The 13,351-nt window shown below is 40.2% G+C and overlaps 1 protein-coding gene across 1 annotated transcript in view; it reads right to left on the reverse strand.

Moving 5' to 3' along the window:
- Positions 1-13,351, reverse strand: part of LOC122808572 — a 782,028-nt gene that overhangs the window by 306,297 nt on the left and 462,380 nt on the right. The gene's annotated exons all lie outside the window — the stretch shown is intronic.

Below are 13,351 nucleotides of genomic sequence, written 5' to 3' on the forward strand. Positions count from 1 at the left end.
ACAGCCAGGGCTATTCTGAAGTTCCATAGAAGCTGTATTCTTGGCCTTGAACAGTGCTGGTTTAACCTGCAGCAGTAATACTGGATGCCTGGCAATCTACTGGTATTATGATTGGTCCTTTGGGGGGATAAAGTTGGCACTGAATCTGTCGGCCAGTATATTGGCAATATCTGTTGGCTCAGTATAAGAGGTACCTTTGTGCAGTAGCTCAGAGCAAATCTGGGTATTGCCATGGTGATTCTTTACATAAATATAGAAAGCCTTGAGGTTGTCTTTACTATCTGCTGCAATTCTGTTTTTCATAGCTAGCTTTAGAGGATTTGATGAGGGACCTCAAATTTTTTGTTGACACTGGTTAGGGAGTTTTTCCAGTCTTGGGACTTCACCTTATTCCGCATCAGTTTCTTCCTTCTGTTGTAGAGTTTGTTTATGGCAGGGGACCACCAGATTGGCTTCTTTTTTTGGAAGAGAGATTCTTGGTTCTACTGGGTATGGCGAGAGTCATGCATTTTTTCTGTACATGTTTGTGCAGTCCATTGGTGTATGAATCTGCAGTCACGCAACTATTCTCCATTTGCACAGGTGCCATAAAGTTAGCCACCACTGTTTTTAGGAGCCCAGAGTTAGCTTTGGAGAAGTTTTTCATGGTGGTTATATTTGTGGAGGTGTGGGAGGGATGTGGATTTCCAAGGTGATTAGTTTGTGGTCGGATCTAACCAGTGAGGAGCTGACTATTGGTTTAGAGCAATTGTCACTCTTGTTAGTAATGACCAGGTCAAGGATGTTGATACCTCTAATGGGGGTAAGAACGAGCTAGTCCAGGGCACTGGAATTAATGAATTCCAGGAAATGTTGGGCAAGTGTATTGGTACATGAGTAGTTTTCCCAGTTAATGGAGTGGTAGTTGAAGTTACCCAGTATGAGAGTGCTAGGTTGGACCCTAATATTCTCCAGGGTGCTTAGGAACGTGGAGTGTGAATCTTGGGACATGGTTGGGGACCTATAGCAGGCTACAATCTGAATCACTGTCTTATGTTAGCTGCACCTGAAGTATCACTGATGTGGTATGTTGAGCTACAGTTTGGAGGTGTGTGCATCCTTTATGAATATGGAAACACCACCGCCTTTGGAGCTTTGGTCCAAGTTCTGGGGTCGAAAGCTGTGGAATGAGTTATACCCTGCTAGTGCAAGGGTGCTTTCTGCTGCCTTGAACCAGGTCTCTGTTACAGCACAAACTTCAATGTTCTCCATTTTAAGGAATGCTTTGAACGAGTGCATTTTGATATTTAGACTTCTAGCATTGAGCAGCATGACCCTCAGATTGCATTTGTTTGGTGCTGTTATGGTCATAATTTGGTCTTTGGAAAACCACCTAAAAAGGCACTATAGGGGTGGCAAGAGCCTTGGCGAGAATCTGGAATCCCAGAGGTGACAGATGTAGGCCACCTCTGGCAAAGCATCGAGGTCTGTCGATCATGTCATCCCAGGCAGCCAGATACTGGATCCCCTTAGAATGACACCAGAAACTTAGCTAATTGTTGAAATCAATCATTTTCTGCTTGTGCTGTGATATCATTCTGGGTGATGGTAGGATGCTGCTCAGGGCAAGGGTCATATCCGCCTGTGCTACATAATTTGAGTGCTCCTCCGTGTTTCTTTTCATGTAGTCCAGGGAGGTATGTCTCAGGTTATTCACACCCACATGTACAATGACAGAGTCATATTTGTACCTGTTATTGAGGGACCTGAGTGCATGCGTTATGTGGTGGATCCTGGCACCTGACAGGCAGCTGACTGTTACTTTCTCCTTATTCAATCTAGTGAGTGGGACAACAGTGTGCCTCACTATCGAGTCACCTATGACTAGTGTATTGGGCATGCTGTTTTGCCTTAGGGGCTTTGGTTGAGTGGCACACTGTTTATGAGAGGTTATGTATCTCATGATTAGTGATGTGTTGTGGTGGTCGAGTGTGTTTCTGCCTTGGAGGTCTCTGCTGTTGGGGTAGATTTTTATTGAGAGCCTCCACGAAGGTGGGTGTGTGGTTTGTGTTTTTATGTGAAGGCAGTGCTGGTATGTGTTCTGGAAGGCTATGTGTTCCATGTAGTGTGGTGCAAGTGTTGACCTTCTCCTCTTGACCAGCTATTCCTTTCTTTGCTGGAGATTGCGTGGCTTCTAATTTGGATATATAAGTGCATCTCTCTCAAGTCTGAGTGTTGGGAAGTAAGAGGAGAGGTTTGTAAGTGTACATGAGGCAGCTGCTACATTGCCTAAGGATGCCCAAGTTCAACAGGTTAATAGGAGAAAGCACAGGGAACTGACCTTTAGACATGCCTGGAGGGGTAGGTATTAATAATAAGTACTGGAGCTGTTTCCTTGTAGAACGTTTAGTGTTGGTAGCACTTTTGTGTGCTACAATAATTGCTACAAGGTAATTGCTACAAGAAGTCTGGTAAAGTGCTAAACTAATAAGCTAGTAAAAGTGCAGGAGAGGAGACAACTAGCAGATCTAAGGGAGAAACGGAAGAGCAGAATTTTTGGCACTGCTCAGAAGCTTACAAACTGTTCTGGAAACTGGCAAATCTGTATCTGGACTAGACTAGTTACAAGAAAGGTGGGAAACAAGCGCAAATGCGGGCTTTTAAACCATAAAGTTGAAAGAGATGGAAAGACTGCCCAAACATTCAATAAACTACAATTTCTGGGCCAGAAACCACTCCTCTTGTGGTAGATAGGCTACCTAGTGCTTACCACTCCCACTGATAAACTAGAAAGCTTCCCTCCAACACAGAAAGGCTTGGGGGCTCAGAAGCTTACAAAAAGTTCTGGATATAGCATATATGTATCTGGACTAAACTAGTTACAGGAAAGGCAGGAAACAAGAGCAAACATGGGCTTTTAAACCAGAAAGTTGAAAGAGATGGAAAGACTGCCCAAATGACCAATAAACTACAATTTTTGAGACAGAAACCACTCCTCTTGTGGTAGATAGGCTACCTAGTGTTTACCACTTCTACTGATAAGCTAGAAAGCTTCCCTCCAACACAGAAATGCTTGGGGGGCTCAGAAGCTTGCAAAAAGTCCTGGATACAGCAAATCTGTATCTGGACTAGACTAGTTACAGAAAAGGCAGGAAACAAACTTAGAATTTTTTTTTACAGAAAAGCAGCTTAAACAGCACTAAAACAATTCAAGTGCAGTGCAAGCTAGCACACTTGAGTGTGTAGCAATCTTAAAGCAAATACAGTTTAAATAAATGCAATTTATTCAAAATGTATTCTGAACTGAATTCAGTTTTTGTTTTATTCAACTCTGAACAGTTAAAAAGTGCCAACAATATACTTATCAGTTCTATATTTCCAAATTGTTTGAGAAGCACACTCAGTCAGAACACAAGGAGATTCTAGCAAGTTTTTTTTAGTAAAGTGGAAAGGGAGAAAGGAGGAACAGAAGATAATTCCAGGTCAAGTACCTAAGTGGATTGGCCTTCTTAAATGTCCTCTCTGTATTAGGTAGAATGAACTAATGACACTAGACTGGGAGGAGTGTCCCAGTTCAAATTTACAGTAGGGGTGGACAACTGCAAAGCCACCAAGTATAAGAACAACACACCAATAGGGAGGGAGGCAGGGTGGGAAACTATTACAGCTACTAGCCACATTATTTTAGGCAGAAATTACAGCTACTAGCTACAGTATTTTAGGCAGAAAACACTACAGAAATGCTTATCAAGGAAGTAACTAACAGCACTACAGTTTTGCTAACTATCAGTAAAACAGAAAACAAAATGCAGACAACAAGAAACGTAATCTCAAGCAAATTAATAAATGCAGCAGTTTTGCTAACTAAAACAAAATGCAGACACCAAGAAAAGCAATCTCAAGCAAATTAATAAATGCAGCAGTTTTATTAACTAAAACAAAATGCAGACACCAAGAAAAGCAATCTCTAGCAAATTAATAAATGCAGCAGTTTTGCTGACTATCACTGATAACAGATTAAGTGCCAAAAATATACTTATAGGCTTTCTGTCTCCAGATGTCTATTGAATCAGTCACAGCTAGGCCACAAAGAGCAGCTAAGATACTGATACTGTCTCACAGAATTGTAACTCCTTATACAGTAGTATAAAGGAAAACTTAAGAGCCCAGGGAATCAGACAACACAAAAAGCTGTGCTCACACCTTGGATAGGCTGGCTTCAAAAGAAGGTAGACAACCCCCGCTATGAAACCAGCTGAACAGGATCTAGACAGTCAAAAACACAATTGTAGACTTCGCACTTAAGGTCCACTTTCACAACAAATTCCAGCAGCAAAAACAGATGATCCAGACCACCAGGCTGATAAAAAACAGTAGTTTAATAAAATGCAGTAGGTTAGCACTTTCAGGTTTAAAAAACCCAATTAAACTACTATTTTTTTATCAGCCTGGTGGTCTGGATCACCTGTTTTTGCTGTAGGATCTAGACAGTGACCAGAAATATCAAGCAAATAAATAACAGCACTACAGTTTTGTTAACTATCAGTAAAACAGAAAACAAAATGCAGACACCAAGAAAAGCAATTTCAAGCAAATTAATAAACGCATCAATTATGTTGACTATCACTGATAACAGATTAAGTGCCAAAAATATACTTATAGGCTTTCTGTATCCAAATGTCTATTGAATCAGTCACAGCTAGGCCACAAAGAGTAGCTAAGATACTGATACTGTCTCACAGATTTGTAACTCCTTCAGGTGGTCAGTATTGCTTGTGTTGGTGGCTGGGGACAGTGCAATCTTTATTTCTTTAGCTTTACTCACAACTCCCACTGGTGTGCACAAAAAGTCACTATAGCTTGTCTTGGGGCAGTGTGCTGTCTAGGAGAAATAAGCTGGAATACAAAAATGTGGGTGTTATTTTTTTCACTTCCTCACAAACACTGGATGCATATACAAGTGCATACATTTGGTGGTAGGGGTGAGGGGATATGACAGCAGCAACTTGAAATATCTAACTGTGGACATTTATGCTTTTACCTTCATCTCAATCGAACATCAGAAGGATATATAAAAGATTACTGTTTGTGGGGGGTGTAGGGAGGCAGGTACTACTCCCAGACATGATTTATGTATGTCTTCTCATTTTATTGTGAACTGCTATTTCATCGCTTTGAATGTTACTCATTAGATGCAACTGTCTTTCTTCTTTGAAAGAAAAAAAATGTTAAATGTCTTTCCTAACTCATTTTTGTTTGACCCATCATTGGATCAAAAGGTTAGAAAAAAGCTCTAAAATTCCCTTTAAAGCATCTATATGCACAGGGCTTATGTGCACATAGATGTCCCCAGACTCCTGGCATAATTCAAAGCATTCTTGGTCAGTTAGGGTGTGCTAAAAGGATGCAGCCAAAAGCAAAGCTGAAGGGTGAGACTGGATTTCTTAAATTAATCTAAACTGCACCTCACAGCATCTAAACCCCCACTACTTCTGTGTGCCTAGTGGCCTCCATACCCTCAGCTTAATTTAATTATTTCCTTCACATTTATTAGACTGCAATTGTGTCTAATTAGAATGTGATAATGAAAAAAAGCTGAAGAGTAAAACAAAATATGGGAACAGAAAGAAAAAAAGTAATCTGGATGGTACAAAGATGCCAGGATGGGGAGAAAACCAGGAGGCATCAAGTGATGTGCATGGGAGGCAGCCAGGGGCAGTGGGGATATGGCACCCTTTCTCCTAAGCTTGGCCTAGGAATTAAGCCTTGATCCTGATATTATACCAAATTCAATTTCTAATAATTTTCTGTCTGTGCAGGAACCATGGAAACTTCTCATTTGTATGCTAACTTACTCAATAATACTGACTGTATTAAACTTTTTGCATGAAAGTCTACCTAAATATTCCATAATATTCTCAATACAGTTCTTGCAAATAAATCTTCCATTGTTTCCATATTGCATCTTTTTCTCCTTATGCAATACCCAGCACAAAAAATTTCCTTGCAAAAACATCACTGCTGTCACTGTGTTTCTAATCGTTTACTTTATCTCCATACTACAATGTCAGTCTTATGTACATTAAAAATTCCTATTCCTTAACATCAGAGGTTATCCTACTCTCTATTCTTTATACTGCCTTCCTTCATTTCCCTATTTATATGTATCATAACAGCATTCATAACTAAAGTAAATATACTTCACTTATTTAACATCCCTGCCAAATGCCTTGACTATTCTTATTTTCTCACTCAGCCACCCAGTTACCAATACCTTAGAATAAGTAACAATATCCTGAAGGAAACCTGAATGCATTTCTTCCCATTCCATATACCTCAAACATTTTCCGTTCTAGCTCTCTTATGTTTATGTTATTTCTTTTTTTATAGTTAACATATTCTTCACATTCCTGCCTTTTATCCTAAATGCTCATTCATAAATACCAAATACGTTTTGAATAAGGACTGCTCCTTGCTGTATAAAATCTACACACCATAAAATGTTTTTGGTTCATGCTGGAAACCAGCTGTATCCGTATCTATATAGTCATGTTTTTTTCCACTATTATGTATTATAGAATCATAAGCTAGCTGACTTGGCCTTACCCATCTCATGGTCGATAATTATATATTACCCTTAATGAGAATAACTGGGATCATACTATAGGTACTTTAAGTAGAGACGTATATGGGGATAAAGCATTTAGAAGGTGCCGCTGTCCATTAATAGTACAGGGGGCAGTCCTGGGTTAAATTTTTTGTTTCCCATCCATGGACCCAAACTGCACTTAAATATGGACAGGGATGAACTTTGTTTTATGTGGATGGAGAAGTCTGTTAAAAAGCAGCAGTATCCTCTGTGAGCTATACCTGTCCCTCCAAACCATTCTGTTGATGTTGCAGAAGTTCATATCCCCAGACAGATTATTTCTGATGATAATTGACTTCCTGATGTGCAATAAATCTATCAGTATTGGATTGGAGGATGCCTTGTATGCCAGACCCAGGTCACCTCTTATCAGTCTGTAAGATACTGAGTATAGTAACAAGGCTCTGAGTTGGTCAATATAAGATATATTCTTCAGGCATTGTATCATTTTAGTAAGGCATTTCTGTGGGCATTCCAGTTATTGCATGTGTCTGTTCAGAAACATACCACAGGGGCATTATATTCAATGAATTGCCTAATGAGGCTTGAGTAAAAGGGGACAATGACATCTCTAGATTAGATGTAATCCCTTTGTTTATAAGCTGTGCAGTATAGGAGGATTTTCTTACAACACTGGACGCATGTTGGTCAAAAGTTAGGTCACTGTCCACATAAATCCTCAAATCCCAAACAACTGGGTTAACTCTCAGGGGTGTATTGTTACTCAGTTTCCCCTGGGATAGATGATGCCCCAAAATATACAATAATGCATTTTGGGGCAATTAATTTCAGTCCATGATTTTCAAATGATCATTTATGCATTAAAACGGTCCTTTGTTTGTTCATCCCTCACTTATATGCTTCTAGGCTTTTCCCAAAATTGGTCCATTGTGATCAGAACACTGGCCTGGTAAACAAGTAAACAAGCCAAGCCTAGTCTATGTTACTTTCATTGTACTTATATAATCTATGCTACATAATGATACCAGTCTCTAATCCTGTAATTTTTACTTTTTTCCATAAACAATTTTTTTCATATACACTTCCTTTTCTCTCAAGCCTTCTCTTAGCTATTCATTACTTGTAAAAAAATGTTTTTTGTTTACATTATTTTTTTTAATAGAACTCATACCCAAACCTGTCTCTCTTTTCTTCCTAATTTTATGACATCTTCCAACTCTCCATTATTTTCTTTCTCTAACATACTCTTTACGCCCTCTTCTATCCTTTGCAATCAACGTTGCCTCCCAGTCTTCATAAGTTCATAGATAAGTACTAGGCTAGCTGCTAAGCTTAGCCAATTACCCTTTTGGTGCTCAAGTTAACCTAAACTCTTTGTTGCTAAATTGGCCTTACCTTTCTCATGGTCAATAACTGTATATTACCCCTAGTTAGAGTAACTGAAATTATACCACAAACGTGGTCAGCCACAGGCCTTTTTTCCTTGCCTGGACCTCTGAGAAGTAGATGCCAAACAGAAGGGGTCCCAGGACACATACCTGGGGAACTCCACTAGTGGCAGCTCTGCTATTGGAGGTTACAATAACCTGCTCCAAGTCTCATCTGCATCAGTGCTTTCCTCATGCATCATATTGGGGACAAACTTGAATCCTTGACAACAGTGCATAACGTGGGCACAGAAGCTGATGGCAAGCTGACTTTGATGGATCAAAGCTCAGTTGTCAAATTTCACTGTTTCCATAAATGAAACATCACCATTATTAATGTTATTTCACATGACAAACTCGCTGTTGTGGCATCAGTTCTGGTTTACTGTTGACTGGACAGATATAACACTCTGTATATGAAATTTCTAGACTGTAAACTAGGCCATTTACAGCTAGTGCAAAACTCCACTGCCTAACTATTTATTGGAATACCATACTACCAGCATATTACACAGGTTGTGTGTGTGTGCTTTCCTGTTTACCAGTTAGCATTGGATTATCTTCAAATTGCTAGTCCTGTTTGTTTAGGCCAACATGGCTTAGATGTTAACCTACCTGTGAGATCTACTTGCTTGACAGTGACCAGTTTCTTCTCTCTGCTCAGACACTCAGGGGCTGTAAGCACTTTCAGTGGTATTTCTTGAATCCTCTGGAACTTGTGCATTTTTCAAGGGCTATACTCAAACATATTACAGAGGCAGATGAGAAAGTCCATTCTTATCCTGATTCAAAGGCTATCTCAGAATGCATATTTATTGAGTATCCTTTTATGATAATTTAATAATTGACTTACTTTCTGGTGTCACTCCAGAGAAATCCAAAAGCTATCAATATGGGAGAACATGGTTAACAGACCACTTTGCTTTGCCAAGGATGCTGTGCACCTGTCACTCCTAGGCTTTCAGATATTGGCTAAAACTCTATCCATCCCCTCACAGCCTTTTTAGGCAATGTCAAAATGAAAACTATCTACATCTCAAAAAAGAAAAAAAAAATCAAAGCAACCATAAGGTTGTTGTTGTTCATCTTCCGGCTTTTCCCGGTTAGGGGTCGCCACAGCGGAACTCTGGTCCGCTAATGATTGGCAGTAGATTTTTACAAAATGCCGAGGTGTTACTGCTAAATGTTAGGAGCCAAAACAAGAAACTCCATACCCCACAAACTATCTTCGCTTTGGAGAAAGTAGATGTCTGTGGCTGTTAGCAAGACTTGATTTAAAGCTGCAAAACCTGCTATGGCAGTAAAGGGCTACAGTGCCTTTCACACATTTAGACCAAAGCAGCTCAAAACAGGGGCTAATGGCAGAGCAGTACATACAGCTCTAGGTTGGTTAAACAGGATGATGCCCTGGAGTTCATCCACATCCAAGTCTCCACAGACAAGGTTTCCTACCATGTACTGGCCAGCTACAGGTTGCCGTCTATAACCCACAAAGCTCACAACTCTTATTTAGACCTATTATAGCTATTCAACATCCAACCAAATACCCCATTCCTGGGCTTCATCAACACAAACACCCTGGTACAGGTACTGCACTCTTCAGAGGATTAGACATATTGGATCTAGTACTCACCAACATGGAAGCACATTACATCCACAACCCCCCCCCCCCCCCCCGTTACATCATTGTTGGTGAATTCATACCACAAAGCTGTCTCACTTGAAATAAAATTATTCATCCAGGAAAACCCAACTAAATTCATAGCAGTTAAGAACTATACTAAAGCAAACTACATCCTATTAAACAATGTTTTTTCAAAACTCATGGTTTCCCCAAACCCCAAGAACACAGCTACCTATGCAGATTTACGGAAAACCTGTGCAAACATGTAAATGGCTGCATTGAGTTTACCATACCTACCAGAAGTAAGCTGACATCTAACACCAAAAACAAACCACACTGATGGAATCCTTATCTTAACAGGATATATAACAAAAAAATCATGGCTAAAATCAGAAAGAGCAACTCTCACAGAGACAAGAACTCTCTGATTCAACTAAATAAGAAACTAAGAAGCCTAAGAAAGTCCAGCAATGCCAGTTATGAGGTCAAGATAGCCTACTAGGTTAAGGACAATTACAAGCCCTTCTTTAACTATTAAAGGAAGTACTCAACATAATGCAGAACTGGTGGTAAATGGTACAACTATCACTTACCAGGGTGACAGCAAATCTACAGGCTGATAAATTTGGCTCTAACACCCCCACAACTCCCCCCATGAAATCCCTTCTAGCATATCACCCCAAATGTAAATAAGGAGCAGGTCCTGGAGGTGCTTGCTAAGGCCAAACACATTGCTTCAAACGATGCCGACAGTATCTCTATGGTTGTCTAGTAAATAGCTTAAAACATGACCCAGCAGGATCACTAAAGACACTCTTCAACTACAGTCTCAAAACAAGTTACATGCCAAGTGAATGAAGGGCTGCAGCAGTCATCCCTCTTCATAAGGATGGACCATCAACTGACCCCAGAAACTACAGACCCATCAGTCTGACAAGTCTAATATGCAAAACCATGCAACAATTTTTCATGGAAATGATTAACAAGGAGACTAGCAACCTGCAGATATGGACCCATCCCAGTTTGGCTTTCCTAAGGGAAGGTCTTGCCTACTAAACCTGATAGAGTGTTTTTGAGAGGGTCACCGTGCTATGGATAAAGAGAAAATGGTGCATACAGCCTACCTTGAGCTGGCAAAGACATTCATTGCAATACCCCACTCAGGTATTGTTGACAAACTCTTAGAAATAGCCATAAATTCCTACATAACTTGCTGGTTTGCCAGCTGGTTCACATATAGGACCAAAGAAGTCAGGATCGGTGAGAACACCTCCGCCAAGAGACTGATCACCAACAGAGTACCCCAGGACTTTGTGTTGGGCCCATTCCTGTTTAGCATCTACTTCTTGGAAGTCAAGGCTAATGTCAAAGGCCGCTACTCAAGTTCATAGATGACTGTAAATTGGGAATTTTTGTAGATTCGCCCCAATAACACCAACTTTCTACAAGAAGGTCTAACCCAAACAAATGACTGGTGCAAAAGCCACAGATTAAAACTCAATGCAAAGAAATGCATTATAATCCACTTTGGGAAAGCATTCACCCAAGCTAATTACTTCATCGAAAAAACACCCCTAAGAGCTGACCCAATAGTAGGGATGTGGGAATATGTGACGACAGTAATCTAGCATTTGACCAACATGTAGCCAAGTCAGTAAAAAGAAATCAGCAATAATGGAGAACACTGGACTGAGCATAACTCACATCTATGAATTCAAACAGGAGTTACACTCAGTCCAGTCTTTTCCGTTATTGCCGTAAACATTACAGAGTTGTACTAATAAACAGAATTTCCTCACAGCAGGAAATTGACAGCACTGGAAGCAGTGGAGACCTCATAAATGGCATTTTCTAAAGGAAACACTAACACTATCTAAATTTGTACTGATCTTCTGAATGCTTATTTTTAATGCAAGTATACGTTAAAGACCACTTGAGATGTGATATACCATTTGAATGTAAACTCCCCGCCCCAAAGCACTTTTAATAAATTTTGAAAGAAAGACCAATGTCCCTGAAAGAGGAGCTCTCTTACATTGTGTCATTTTCTGCTGTCCCCTTAAATGAAACTAGACTCACATACTTCCTATCTGATCTTTGAGTTAAAATTACAAGACTCTTAAAACAAAGCAGGGTAACTTTCACATGGAAACAGAATGTTGAAAGGTATAGGTTGCGATACCAAAGTAATTTCTTTATGACAATAAGAACGGCCTATGTACTGACCATACTGGAGAATACTTGACTGAAAGAATGTCTTTGCAATCCTGATTTAAAACATTACTACTACAGTGCACAAGAGTACTACTATGCTTCGGCCATAACACTTCAACCATCACACAAAGACACTGTTTCAGCACAGTGTTCTCCATTATCACTAGAAAATCATTCAGTATCATCCACCTCATCAGCAAGGGTATGGCATCCAGGTCCAAGGAAGTAATAGTATCACTCTACTCAGCTCTAAGACCCATCATGGAGTACAATGCCCCCATTTGACATGCACCTAGTCAGGGGCTTGCAACAGTAGAAATGCCCTCAAAGGTTCCTCACCAGGATAATCCAGGGTATGAATACCATGTCAAATACAGATTAGCTTAAGGTCCTATCTCTGTACTCAGTCTCCTACAGTTTTGCTAAGAGGCAGTCTAGGACTAACATATAAGGCATCCTCATACCCAAGTTTGATGGATCACATGCACATCCGCAAAATAAACACCACCGGAAAAACTAGATCAAAAGACCTGAATTTTGTCTACAACATAAATAGTCCCTGCTGGAGAGACCTCTGTGTCTCTCAAATGATGCCAACATGATGGAATAAGTTCTCAGTCTTCATGAAGCAGAGTTTGTCCCTGACCCTGTTGAAGAGAAACTTTGAACATTGGATGGGAAATTGCAAATTCATCCATGGCCTATCATTCATGTCTCTGATGGACAGTAGTCAACAATAAGTAAATGAATCCCCAACCAACATACCCCCCCCCCCCACACACACACACACACACACACACACACACACATAACCTTTAGCTACCTCCTTACTAACATAACCCCCTTCCGTATAGGCATCCAGGGAATTCTGGGACAAAACTAGGTTGGGTTGTACAGCTAGGTTTGTAAAGATCTTGGTTGTTGTTCGCCTAGTATGAACCTATTAAACTATGTGATTTAACTCTCAATAATGGCAGTTTAACAGTCCTGACAAACTGATTTATTCTTTACCACCATAAGAAACTGCTATTGCTATGTTATTACAGTGATTATTATAGCTAAATTCATATTTTGCTTTTTAGTTTTTTTTTTTTAATTATTAGAATGTTTTTTATTGAAGTTGGCTTTGTGGCTCTGTCATGTTCTCGTGAGACAGCGGAAAACAAACTCAAGCTTCTCGTTGGCGAGTGATACACTCACAAAGACACAGCAGGATGCCCTGTACTAAGAACACACACACACACACACACACACACACACACACACACACACACACACACACACACACACACAAACACACATACTCACACACATGCACACAATCTATCTCGCATATCCCTACATCATTTACACACTGTAACTGTGTCAGGCCACATACCTCTGTTTGCTGCACTTTCCTGCTCCACACACCCACACCTCAGTTTGCAGTACCTTCCTGCTGCACACACACACACACACACACACACACACACACACACACACACACACACACACACA

This window comes from Protopterus annectens, chromosome 8.part0 (assembly GCF_019279795.1).
Source record: "Protopterus annectens isolate FY-2018-M chromosome 8.part0, PAN1.0, whole genome shotgun sequence".
NCBI lineage: Eukaryota > Metazoa > Chordata > Ceratodontiformes > Protopteridae > Protopterus > Protopterus annectens.